Source organism: Vipera berus (assembly GCF_964194415.1).
Source record: "Vipera berus genome assembly, chromosome: 15".
Classification (NCBI taxonomy): domain Eukaryota; kingdom Metazoa; phylum Chordata; class Lepidosauria; order Squamata; family Viperidae; genus Vipera; species Vipera berus.
Genome location: NC_138218.1, coordinates 2418520 through 2432639, shown reverse-complemented (window position 1 = coordinate 2432639; position 14120 = coordinate 2418520). Strand labels below are relative to the sequence as shown.

General features: G+C 41.4%; 1 long non-coding RNA gene across 1 annotated transcript; it reads right to left on the bottom strand.

Moving 5' to 3' along the window:
* Window positions 1-1285: 1285 nt before the first annotated feature.
* On the bottom strand, window positions 1286-11282 carry LOC308674798. The gene is made up of 3 exons (XR_014027974.1): window positions 11187-11282; window positions 3356-3795; window positions 1286-3122 (listed from the first exon to the last, which is right to left on the bottom strand). It is a non-coding gene; the product is annotated as an uncharacterized lncRNA (long non-coding RNA).
* Between the last annotated feature and the right edge of the window lie 2838 nt (window positions 11283-14120).

Genomic DNA, 14120 nt, shown 5'->3' with positions numbered 1-14120 from the left:
GGTTGCATTCACCAAGTCAGAACAAGCTCAGCCTTAGATCCACGGGGCCGCCCTGGAACCAGCAAGCCTCGCCACCAGGGTGTGCATACAGGAGACGGCCAGCACCCTGGGTGATGTCAGCCTATGGAGCAAGACAGGCAGCAGGGTCAACATACTCCGCTGTGCCCAGGGGACGGCAGGGCAGGAGCATGTTGCTGATTCCAGGGCTGCCCTGTGGATCTAAAGCTGAGTGGGTTCCGACTTTGGTGGATGCAACCAGGTTGTACATAAGCATCTGGTTGGCCTGGGCTGGGTCAAGATGCCTCAGGCTGGTCCTTTCTTGTTCCAGAGCAGGTCCCGGGACAGACGGAGAACATGGCGGGCTGGATGTGGTCTTGTGTTTGACATGTCTGCTCCAGAGCTAGACATATCCTGGCCAGTCCAGTAAATTTTGATTTAATTCACGCAACACTATTCTCTCCATAGGATCTAACACCTGCATTTGCTAAGCATGGCAGTGTTGAGCTGGATTTGTGGGGCTTTACCTGTTGTCCATGTCCAGCCTTCATTACTTCCTGGCTGAGTTCAAGTCGGTCTCTCAGTTGCCCCATCTCGGTGGCAATCCAGGTTCCAGCTGAAACCTTTCCGGAAGGAGAGCTAAGGAGCCCAAAACTGCCCCCTCATAAAAATACAGATTGCAGACACAAAACAGAGACCAAGAATTCTTCCACCTGGTTCTGCTCCAGTCAACCACCAGCATAAATACTTTGCCCAGTTTGAGCCCCTTAAATACTTTACACAGCCATTTGTCTGAAATGGTATAGGGTTTCCTGCCTGAGCAGGGGGGTTGGACTAGATGACCTGCAAGGTCCCTTCCAACTTTATTACTATTAAGTTTCAGAGGACAAGGTGAATGGTCGAGTCCGCCTGTTGAAGCAAAAAGTAGGGGTATCTTTTTATCAAATCTCAATCTAGTGTGAAATCAGTTGAAACTGATGCAATGAAACAGCATAGATAGTTCCTTGCATAATGCATCGGTCATTAGGACCAGCCCCATCCACCCATGAGGGATAGCAATGACCAGTAAACTTTGATTTATGACTAGCATTCTTCAAAGTAAAAAAAATGGCATGGACAAAATCACTGCATGAAGGCTTTGTAGATTTTAAACCTACATTTGACTCCATTTGAGAAAAATCTGGATGAACATGGAGAATACAGTACAAAGGGATGTTACTTTTTCTCATTCAGCATTTACATGAAATGTGCTAATCAACCTGGTACCTCTTCAGTCTCCCAGGGCTGTATTTAGACAAATGGAAAATATGTTTCTATGTGATGGGAAACAGGGAGGGGGAAATGACAGGTAACGAAGACCACAGCAGCCCAGAACTGGTTTCTACCAGAGGCACCTTTTGCTTCGTTGATGGTCTTTCCTTCATAAGGGAGCCAGTTGGGGCAGGTCAGGTACCTAAATTCTGCCACGGTACACATTGTATTAAAAGGAGAACGTTCGCATGGGAAAAGACATCATGAGCATCATGAGCCACAGAAATCTGTTGTGAAAAGATACCATTTCGGCCAGCTGAAACTTTAGCATGTACAAATGAAAAAGTCCTTTGCTATTCAGCCTGAGAGAGTGCCTTGTTTTGCAGTTAGAAAGTTACAGGCACCTAGAATATTAGAAGGTTATCAAAAAAATATTAAAGTTACAAGAAAGTGCAACCAAGTGCAAGAAACCCGTTGCTTGGTCCTCAGCAAGGACTGTATTCCTGCAACACAGAGGTCTTCACAGGAGGCAAAGGTTATGGCCCGCATAAGGAGAGAAAAGGGTAAATTGACTCATTGACTCAGTAATAACCAAGAGTGCAGTTTGTTCTCTGTGTAGGAGGGAGTGTGCCAAAAGGTACGGAAGAGGCGAGAGTCCAATTTCAAGGGGAAAATTAACCCAGGAGAAGGGTCTGATTTCCAGGCCCATGGAAAGAACCGTGGGCACAATGGAAATTGCTAAGTTTCTTCAGAACATTCCAGTAGCAGCTTCTGAATCTCAAAATGAAATCTCACCAATAAGAAGAAATTGTGATATGAGTTTGTGGAATTGAATAGACTTCTACTCATAAGATTACGTACCCCTTCAAAGTGTGTAAGATTCAAATTCAACTATTAGGCATCGCAGAATAGTAGAATCATTAAACAGAGAGTAGCAATAAAGGGAACAGTAAAATGTTGACACACAAACTCTAGAAATATGGTTTTTCTCCTATGTGAATTCTTTGATGTTTACAAAGACCACCACTTTCAGTAAAACTCTTTCCACACTCCAGGCATTTATGTGGTTTTTCACCTGAGTGGATCTTTTGATGTCTATAAAGGGTGGTCCTCTGACTGAAGTTCTTTCCACACTCCAGGTATTAATGCTGTGTCTCTCCTGAGTGGATTCTTTGATGAACACAAAAGGTGCTACTATCCCTGAAGCTCTTTCCACACTCAAAGCATTCATAAGGTTTTTCTCCTGTGTGGATCCTTTGATGTATATAAAGGCTGCTCCTCCAACTGAAGCTCTTTCCACACTCTGGACATTCATACACTTTCTCTCCACTGTAGATTCTTAGATGCTTTTTAAGATCTCCTTTTGAAGGATTCTTCATATTCTGGGCATTTATGTGGTTTGTCTCCTGAGTGGATACTTTGATGTCTATCAAGGTGTCCTGCCTGCCTGAAGCTCGTTCCACACTCCAGGCATTTATGTAGTTTTTCTCCTGTGTTGATTCTTTGATGTATATAAAGGGTACTGTTCTTAGTAAAGGTCTTTCCACACTCCAGGTCTGTCTCGTGTGGATTCTTAGATGCTGTTTAAGATCTCCATTTCTTTTGAAGGATTTTCCACATTCCGGGCACTGATATTTCTCTCCTCCCTCCTGGATTCTGTGGCTTTTCCCGCCTGTCCAAAAGGACCCTTCGCCCTCCAGGCCCGTCTCGGAGTCTCTGCCCGTTTCCTGCTCCCTGCTTCACCTTCCAGCCAGCCTCCTTTCGCGGAGTCCCCCTTGGCTCATCCCTTTGGGCCTTGCCTCCTTCCTTCCTGCCTCCTCCTGGGGCTGCTCCGTGGGGCCTCCTTCCTTCTTATGCTGGGCTCGCCTGAACTCCTGCAGGGGGGAATGGGGAGGAGGAGAGGTGGGTCACAGCTTCGTCCCTTCCCGGAGGAGAGTCACAGCCCACCCAGGGAAGAAGGCCGAAGCCTCGGCCTCTCAGTGAGACTTTCCAAGCAGGCCTCCCTCCCAGCGCCCGTCCCACCAGACTAAGCCTCGGGCTCCCCCTACCCCCTTCCTGTGCCAGAGAGCCTCTCAGACTGCAACTCCCGGCATCCCTTGCACCCTACCTGGCTCCCAGCCCGTCCGCGGCCGGGTCTAATAGGTGCCTCAGTTCTATTCGTTCCCGGAAGTGGAGGCGGGACTTCTCTGCACACCCTTTTCCTGGGAGCTCTTTCTTTTTTCTTGAAGGGACTGCCCCTAAGAGTCCTGTTGTGAATCGCCGTCCTCGCCAGAGCGACCAATCGGTGTCGTCCTTCCATCTATAATCCATTTGGCGTCTGTGCACTAGCGAAGGTTTTCTTTTGGAAGGGGAGCAAGCAGTCCCGTCTTCCTCCCCCCCGCCCCGCATCCAGGCCAGTGGAGCTGACGGGCCTGCCAGGCTGTGTCTCTCCCCAGGCAGGTCGGGGGGGAGTTTGTGGGGGTGCTTCCTGCCTTCTTCATCCAGGGGGGCTCTGGCCAGGCTCCCCCTGTGGCCCCCAGGCAGCCCCCATCCCATGCAGGGGTTGGACTAGATGGGGAGAAGGAAGAAGTTAGAATATTATGAACTACACAGTGGACAACAGTTGGTGTTACTATTCTTAGATGCGCAGAAGGCCTTTGATAATGTTAAATGGTCATTTTTATATCAACAACTTAATTATATGGCTATGGGTGAAAAATTTATAAATACAATAAGGGCAATCTATACTAACCAGGAAGCAAAAGTAATTATTAATGGGGAAACATCTAGGAAATTTCAAATACAAAAGGGAACACGGCAAGGTTGCCTCTTATCTCCACTGCTGTTCATATTGACACTAGAAGTTCTAACGAGAATAATTAGAAAGGAACCACAGATAAAAGGATTAGGTATTAAAAAGGAAACTTTTAAATTTCAAGCATTTGCGGACAATCTGGTCTTTATCATGGAGGACCCAAAACATTCAGGACCAAAATTATTGGAAGAATTAGTTACGGTAAATATGGTGAAGTCGCTGGGTTGAAAATAAATAGACATAAGACTAAGATGATTGCTAAAAATATGACTAACAAACAGAAAGAAAACTTGGCTAGAATTATGGACATAGAAATAGTAAAAAAAATACTTAGGAATCAATATCATGGCTAGATGCACTTCACTTAAAGAAGATAACTACGATAAAATAGTGAAACAAATAAAAGGTGATTTGGAAAGATGGAGAAACTTGAACCTTTCATTACTGGGGAGAATTGTGGTGATTAAGATGAACGTCTTGCCTAAAATCTTGTTCTTGTTCCAACTTGACTCAAAATTTTTCCAAAACTTGAACAAACTGTCATTAAATTTTATTTGGCAAGGGGAAAAACCAAGAATTAAAATGAAATATTTGCAGGACACAAAGAAAACCGGGGGATTTGGATTGCCAGTCTGGGAATTATATTACCATGCTGCGGCGTTAAATTGGATTAGAGAATGGATAATTCTGAAAAATACAAGATTACTGACTTTAGAAGGCCATGACTTACAATTTGGTTGGCATGCTTTTTTATGGAATGAAAAACAAGGATTATTTTCACATTTTCAAAAACATTGGATTAGGCAAGCACTATTTAACATTTGGAATAAAATCAGAAATTATAACTATACTAAAGTACAGGTCTGGCTATCCACCCTCGAAGTGATTGTCTATCCAAATCTATTTAACTTGGATAACAAAATTTCATATAAGGACATCATGAATAATGAGGGGGAATTGAAATCCAGAAATGAATTAGAATTACAAGGGATAAAACTAGATTGGTGGGCCTATTTACAGATTCAATCAAGATTCGGGAAAGATAAAAAAGAATGGGGGATTACCTAGGAAACTGCTTTGGATAAAATATTATTGGGGCCAGATAATAAACAGATAAAGAAATTATATAATTTGCTCTTGGGATATAAATTGTTTGAGGAACAAGTGAAGGACCCTATGTTGACTTGGGCCAAAAATTTGGGACATGGCATTGATCTTGACACATGGCAAACGCTCTGGGACAGAAATAAAAGAATAACTCTGGCCTCAGCCTACAAAGAAAATTTATTTAAAATGTTCTATTGATGGCATCTTCCCCCAGCACGCTTAGTCAAAATGTATAAGACAGTATCTCCTAAATGTTGGAAATGCTCCAAAGAAATAGGCACATATTTTCATACATGGTGATCTTGCAGCAAGACTCAAAGATATTGGCAAATGATTTGGACTTGGCTAAAAGAAATACTAAGACGAAAAGTTGAGTTTAGTCTAGAATTTTTCTTATTGGGCATAATAAAAGAGAAATACTCCAAAGAAGAGTTGTATCTGATGATTCATATTATTACGGCAGCAAGAATGTCGTTTGCCCAGAATTGGAAAAGGAGTGAAATACCGGTAGAAAACGAGGTAATAAAGAAAATTTGGGAGTGTGCAGAAATGGACAAATTAACTCTGGAAATTAAGAATAAAGATCAATCAGGCTACTATAAAATCTGGAATAAGTTTTATTTCTGGTGGGAACAAAAGGAAGGTCTCCATTAGAATTTATAGATTGGTTGATTGCTCTAGATATTGTATTATTATATATAACTGATATGTATTTTAAGTGTATCTTATGTGTATATATATATGTAAATTTTAAAAATAATGTAGACAAGAAGGTATGTCAGTCCGTTCTCACCGTGTCCAATGTTTTAAATAATAAATTCAATTTTTTTTTAAAAAAAAAGGATATGAAGGGACCATGTGCAGAATACTGCCTGCCCAGTATCTGTTATCCACATGTCTATGAGCTCATTCCAATTAGCCTTGCCAAGGACTGCAAGGAACCAGCTAAGATAAGGAAGACTCTGCCCTGGCTTGGGAAGTTTGGATGTTCTCTAAGATTGACTAGGGAGTACACCAATAAACAATGCTTTTGCTGTGCATAATTTCCTGCTTGTTAACTGTATAAATACAATAAACCCTGTGTAGGCAGACAGACATATTTGGGACACCCTGCGTTGACTGGTCTCTGAATCCCCACATTATGGCGCCCGAACAGGGACAATAAATCTTTAAAAACAAACAAACCAACGAAAAGAGATTTGGAACAGGGAGCCCTCCCTCTGGGGGAGCAACTTTCAACATATTTACCTTTGTCTGGAATAGACCCCAAAGGTACCTTCGTCCTATGGGACTCTGCAAAGGTAAGTACGGGTTGCAATCTATCTCATCAGCAGCAACAATGTGTAGAGGAATTTACCTTCCTGCTACAAAATTCAGGGCTTAAAGCACCTGTGGCAGAGATAAGGAAGCTCATAGGAGAGATAGGGAAAAATTGTCTTTGGTATCCGGAGTGAGGGACGCTCCGTTTACAGGACTGGGTAAAGATACAGCATACTTTACATCTTGAACCCCGGGCTCCAGTTGAGATATTACATCTATGGCTTCAATGCCGTCAAGCAGTGAAAAAATTTGGCTTTGATGCTTTGGCTGGACACCAATTGACCGCAACACCTCCACCTAATTATGATCAAAAAAATTTTTCCCTCCAAAGTTATCTTTAATTGGACCTTCAGCTCCTCATGAAGAGGTTAATTCTTCTGCTTCTTCACAGCCATTGTATACCCCCAAGAGGCAAATTTTAAAGGAACAATTAGCAAAAGTATGTGTGTGGGGGGGAAATGTAGAAGAAATTGCTGACGGGTCTGGTCCCTTTGTTCCAGTTGATGCTGAAATTGTTTTACCAGTGTCCATTCTACAGGTTTCTTCTGAATACGCTTACCAAGCGTTTGGAAAAGTATCTGTTTCTGGCAAACCTCATCAAGCCTTCTCTAACATCAGGCAGAAGGCTACTGAGCCGTATCCTGATTTTGTTAACAGATTACAGGATATCGGAACAGCCTTTTATCAAACCAATTTATTGGCAGCCGCTTTATCACAAGGCAGCAAGCCTCAAGGAAAGTGTTACAACTGTGGAAAACCTGGTCATTTTAAAAGGGAATGTCGAAACCCAGGGGGAGGGGGGATGTCTGCAGCATCTCACAGCCCTTTCTATCAGAGGTTGAAACCAAAAGCAAGTTTTTTCTTCTGTCTTTTTCTTTTAATCTGGCTCTTTGGACTATTTGATTCTTTTGTCGGAGGTGAGGACACCTCCCACTTCACAAAAAATCTCAGGTTCAATATTCCTTTTAGTCTTTCCCCACTGTCTTTTGAAGTTGGTGGGATAAATTGTAAGTAAAGGGGAAAAAATAAAGGTTATTCTTTTATAAATTGTATAAAATGTAACACCAATGAATTGTATCAAATGTAACACTAAGTTGTGGGGCTGTTTCCTGCTCAGACAGAAAATTCACAAATGGTAATCAACAAAGTTCTTTTGAAAAGCTTCAAAGAAGATAGGAGGTTGCAAGTAAACAAGATAGTGAGGGATGTAAGGAAGTTGTTACAATAAGTCATTTTGAGTGTGAAAAGCTTCAAAGAAAATCTTTTAGAAATGTAAATGACTTCAAAGACTAACTTAAGTTTCTTAGGGGGCATGTATCGGGAAAAGAAAGTATAAATGCCTGGGTTGAAACTTGCCCAGTGCGCTCTTGGAACACAATCCAATTTGGTAAGGGTCTTAAGAGGCCGCCTTTGCAAACGCTTTTATTTTTTATTTTCAATTTTATTTTCAATAAATTTTTGCCTTTGTTAAACAGACTTGTCTTTGAGTTGTGAGTATCAAATTTTGGGCTTTTAAATCTCACATAAGTAACCATAAAAGTTCCTCTCCTTTTAATTAAAAGGAGAACTTGTTTCTGATGTGTGTTTTGTTTTGTTACTTATATTTGTACATTTGGAACATTAAGCTTGGACTTGGAATGGTGATGTGAGATTTAAAAGCCCAAAATTTGATACTCACAACTCAAAGACAAGTCTGGATAACAAAGGCAAAAATTTATTGAAAAGAAAATTGAAAATAAAAAAATAAAAGTGTTTGCAAACGCGGCCTCTCAGACCCTTCCCTTTTTGGATTGGGTTCAAAGAACGCGCTGAGCAAGTTTCAAACTAAGCATTTTATACTCTTTCCTTTAATTCCACCCTTTTTTTCTTCTACCTGAATTATTCTACTTTTAGGAATTCATCATTCCCTAATTTTTCTTCAAATTCCTGTGGAAGCAAGTTATTATATTCTGAGTTTTCTTTCCCCAAACCCTTGTTTTCTTAGCTTCATTATTAACATTGTTTTTTTCTTCCCTTTTTCAATTGAAGTTGTTATTAAAGTCATACTTTTCATTGTTCGCCTTATTAGTATTTGTATGAGAGGAATCAAACATGGTAAAAACATAATAGCCAAGAATCCTAATATTGCAAATTTTGCTAATTCTTTCCAATTTGCAAACCACCCTCCGAACCAGTTATTTACCCCATCTAAGGTCAATCCCTTCCAGGTTTGGACTGGGACATGAGCTAATTTTATCATTTTGTCTGTAATTTCCTTTACTACCTTACCACTCTCATCTACTTCAATGCAGCAATTGCTCAAATTAAATTTTCCACATACTTCCTTCTTGAGCTAATAAGTAGTCTAAGGCTAACCGATTCTGCATGATGTAGGTTCGAGACTTTACACTTTCCTTAGCTAAATGTGTTAGAGTACTTACAATGTCATTGGTAATTACTTCAAGCACTGCTTATAGCCTAATTACCCTATTTAGAATATAGATGGGCTCTCTGGCACCTAAAGTGCCATCTTCCGCCCATGTAGCTGGTCCATAATAGTTGATGATCTTCTCTGGAGTCCAATCATCATCTTTCCAGGTCCCAATTTTTATATCGCTTGGTTGTATGGCTCTTTTCTCTCGGACTTTATCTGATAAATCATATAGTTACAGTTGCAAGAAAAAGTATGTGAACCCTTTGGGATTACGTGGAGTTTTGCATGAATTGGCCATAAAATGCGCTCTAAATGTCACAACAATAGAAAAACACAGTCTGCTTAAAATAATACTACACAAACATTAACTGTTGTCATGTTTTAATTGAACATAACATGTAAACATTCACAGTGCAGGGTGGGAAAGTATGTGAACTCCTAGCCTAATGACTTCTCCAAGAGCCAATTGGAGCCAGGAGTGAGCCAACCTTGACTCCAACCAGTGTGATGATATTGGATGTGTTGCTGACAGCTGTCCTGCCCTTTAAAAACACACACCTGTTTTGGGTTTACTGGTCTCAAGAAGCACTGTCTGATGTGAACCATGCCTCGCAGAAAAGAGCTCTCAGAAGACCTGCGATCAAGAACTGTTGACTTGCATGAAGCTGGAAAGGGTTACAAAAGTATCTCCAAAAGCCTTGATGTTCATGTGTCCACGGTAAGACAGACTGTCTACAAATGGAGAAAGTTTAGCACTGTTGCTACTCTCCCTAGGCATGGTCGTCCTGTAAAAATGACTGCAAGAGCACAGCGCATAATGCTTAATGAGGTAAAGAAGAATCCTAGAGTGTCAGCTAAAGACCTACAGAAATCTCTGGCACATGCTAACATTTTTGTTGACACATCTACAATAAGGAAAACATTAAACAAGAATGGAGTACATGGGAGGACACCACAGAGGAAACCATTGCTGTCCAAAAAAAATATTGCAGCATGTTTGAAGTTTGCAAAAGAGCACCTGGATGTTCTTCAGCACTACTGGCAAAATATACTGTGGACAGATGAAACCAAAATTGAGTAGTTTGAGAAAAACACACAACACTATGTGTGGAGAAAAAAAGGCACAGCACACCAACATCAAAACCTCATCCCCACTGTAAAACATGGCGGAGGGAGCATAATGGTTTGGGGCTGCTTTGCTGCCTCAGGGCCTGGACGGATTGTTGTCATTGATGGGAAAATGAATTCCAGAGTTTATCAGGACATTTTGCAGGAAAACGTACGACCATGTCTGCCAACTGAAGCTCCGCAGAGGATGGGTGATGCAACAGGACAATGACCCTTAGCATACAAGTAATTCAACAAAACAATGGCTTCAACAGAACAGAATACGCCTTCTGGAGTGGCCCAGTCAGAGTCCTGACCTCAACCCGATTGAAATGCTGTGGCATGACCTTAACAGAGCGATTCACACCAGACATCCCAAGAATATTGCTACACTGAAACAGTTTTGTGCAGAGGAGTGGTCCAAAATTACTCCAGATCGTTGTGCAGGTCTGATCTGCAACTACAGGAAACGTTTGGTTGAGGTTATTGCTGCCAAAGGAGGGTCAACCAGTTATTAAGTCCAAAGGTTCACATACTTTTTCCACCCTGTACTGTGAATGTTTCCATCTTATGTTCAATTAAAACATGACAACAGCTAATGTTTGTGTAGTATTAAGCAGACTGTGTTTTTCTATTGTTGTGACTTACATGACGTTTAGAGTGCATTTTATGGCCAATTCATGCAAAACTCCACGTAATCCCAAAGGGTTCACATACTTTTTCTTGCAACTGTAGTCCCAGAAATTGTTTTTGTTCGATGGTGTCAGAGAGTAAATCAAAGAAATACTCCCTATCAGAGGTCGATGGAGATAAAGAAAAGGAAAGAAAAAAACTTAAACTAACCTCTTAGACTTGTGCACATAGTAGTAGAGCAAAGATATGAAACCAAAACATGGCTGGACATGTGACAATCACCTTGGTTACCATGATAAGATTACAGTACAGCTGGAATAAAAACAAACTGAGACGTGCCTAGCTGACAAGCACAAAAGAACGCAGTGACAACCCCTTCTTTGTCAGTTAAGCAGAACTCAGATAAGGCACATCTTCTTACGCAGATTCTCATGCTGAGCTGCAGGAAGTGGCTTGTTAAGCATATCAGCAATCTGATCATGTGTAGGCACATATTGCAATTTCACAAAACCCTGTTTAACAACTTGTTTTATATTTTTATAACGGATGTCAATGTGTCTAGACCTAGAACCTGTAAAACGATTCTCAGATATATAAACCACAGATTCGTTGTCTTCCATCACAGTGATCGGTTGAATTGGGTGTGTCCAGATATCTGTGACTAAAGCATCAAACCACGTTAGAGAATTACATGCATCTGAAACACAATCATATTTAGCTTCAGTAGATGAACAAGACACAAAATTCTGTTTACGCACAAGCCATTTAGAAACATCATATAACCTGAAGTACTTTTACATGATTTCTTATCACTCGCCCAATCAGAATCTGCATAACAACATAACTCTGCATAATCAGTATGTATGGGTTCTAACAATAAATTCATGTTTTTAGTGTGTTTTAGATATCTCAATAATTTCTTAACACATTTCCAATGAAACTGTTTTGCCTTGCCTACATGTTGTGATAAGAGATTAACACTAAGTGCAATGTCGGGTCTAGTCCAACTACTAATATACAGCAGCGACCCAATTACTGAGCGATAGTTTTTGAACTTCGAACTCAGGACTTGGTTCATGTGCCAAGTTGTGAAAATCGGTTTGCATGGGTATACTCACTGTCTTAGCATCCTTCATGTTGCAGTGATGCAAAAGTTGTTCAATCTTATCTTCTTGTGAGAGACTAAACCCCTTCTGAGTTTTGACAACCTGAACACCCAAATAAGTATTAATATATCCTAAAGACTTCAATGTGAAATACTTTTGTAAAGCTTTAGCAAAGTTCTCATTCATCTGCTTATTTGGACCAATATAAACAATATCATCAACATAAATAAGAACAATCTCATACCTATTATCAGATCTTTTAGTAAACACGCATTCATCTGTTTCGGACTTAGGTAAAGGTAAAGGTTCCCCCGCACATGCGTGCTAGTCGTTTCCGACTCTAGGGGCCGGTGCTCATCTCCGTTTCAAAGCCGAAGAGCCAGCGCTTGTCTGAGGACGTCTCCGTGGTCATGTGGCCGGCATGACTAGACGCCAAAGGCGCACGGAACGCTGTTACCTTCCCACCGTAGTGGTCCCTATTTTTCTACTTGCATTTTTACGTGCTTTCGAACTGCTAGGTTGGAAGAAGCTGGGACGAGTAACAGGCGCTCACTCTGTTACGCGGCACTCGGGATTCGATCCGCCAAACTGCCGACCTTCAGATCGACAAGCTCAGCGTCCTAACCCACTGAGCCACCGCGTCCCTTTGTTTCGGACTTAATAAAGCCCATTGAGTTTAGTTTGTCAGTAAGACATAAGTACCACATTGCACCAGACTGTTTCAGACCATAAAGACTTTTGTGTAGAAACCAAGTATCCCCTTCTTGCTGTCAGAACCCTGGAGGACCTTTCACATATTTTTCTTCATCTAGGTCAGCATGTAGATAAGCCGTTTCAACATCGAACTGGAAAGCTTCTAAACCAAGAATAGTTGCAGTGGCTAAGGCAATTTTCACACTCTCAGTCCGAACTGTCGGTGAGTAAGTATTTGTATGGTCCTCAGGATAACGTTGAGTGAAACCCTGAGTTACAAGTCTGGCTTTGTACAACGACTTACCATTTGGCTTCTTTTTAATTCTGTAGACCCACTGAGTGCCAATAACTTTCTTGTTTGCTGGAGGGCTTGCAGGCGTAAACACTTGAAGTTTCTTTAGACTGTCCATTTCAGCCTGCATTGCCTTATCTTGCTCGGATTCAGGAAGATGTTTGATTTGTGTGAACTTATCAGGAGGAAGTGTAACATTACAAATCAAAGGTAAAGGTGCTTTCGTTACTTGCCACGAATACCGTTTTGGAGGGATCCCCTTTGTGGCCCTCTTGGAACGTTTGCGAACAACTGTCCATTCTTCTTCCATTTCGTCCTCATCTTCATCATCGTCGCTAGCATCAGCATCGGCAGCTTGCGAAGACGGAACAGTGGGTTGAGAAGAACTCGTGGAAGGAACATTCGCCTGTGAATCTTGATCACCAGGATGCATGGCATTAGCAGCATCATCTCTAGGAAAATAAACTCCAGGATCGTTAGAATGAATCCTGGACCAGTCAGCATCTTCCTCAAAAGTAGCGGATTGGGAAATCACTATTACATGATGGGAGTCAATATATTTTCTCCATTTTGAATTATCATGAATACCCATAAATCTCATTCTTTTTGCCGCAGGACCTCCTTTCTTTCTTTGAGCTAAAGGAATGTTCACCATAGCGTATGAAACAAAAATATGGAGATGCGAGAGGTCAGGCTTGTGTCCATATAACATGAAGTAAGGGGTCTGATTTATTACACTACTCCAAGTACGGTTGATAATATGATTGGCATATTTAATAGCCTCACCCCAGTATGGGAGACTGAGGTTAGCGTCTTCAAGAAGGCAACGCATCATGGTTTGCAGTACCCCATTTCTGTGTTCTGCTACTCCATGTTCAGCCGGAGTGTAAGGAGCTGAGGTCTGGTGTAGTATGCCATTCTTACGCATCCAGTCCTGAAAACGCTGAGACATGAATTCAGCACCGTGATCACTCTGAATTCTGGCGATGCAAACTTTGTGTTGGGTATAGACAAGAGCGGCAAAGTCTTTAAAGATCTGAAAGGTCTCAGACTTTTCTTTCATAGGAAATACATATCCATATCTAGAGTAATTATCAACAATTGTCAAGAAATATTTTTTTACCACCAATTGTTGGCGCAAAAGGACCCACTATGTCAGTGTGTACCAAATCAAAAATGCATGTTGACAGGCGTGTAGCATGCTTTGGAATGGCTACTGCTTTGTATTTGGATTTTTTGCAGACAGCACAATCCAAAAACACCTTACACCCCTTTAGATCCAAACCTCTTGCGAACTCTGGCATCTTCTTAAGAACACGGAAACTGGCATGACCCAATCATCTATGCCACTTATGGATACACCTGCAAAGGTTTACCTGTTAGTGAATTCTCAACATTAGCATTTTT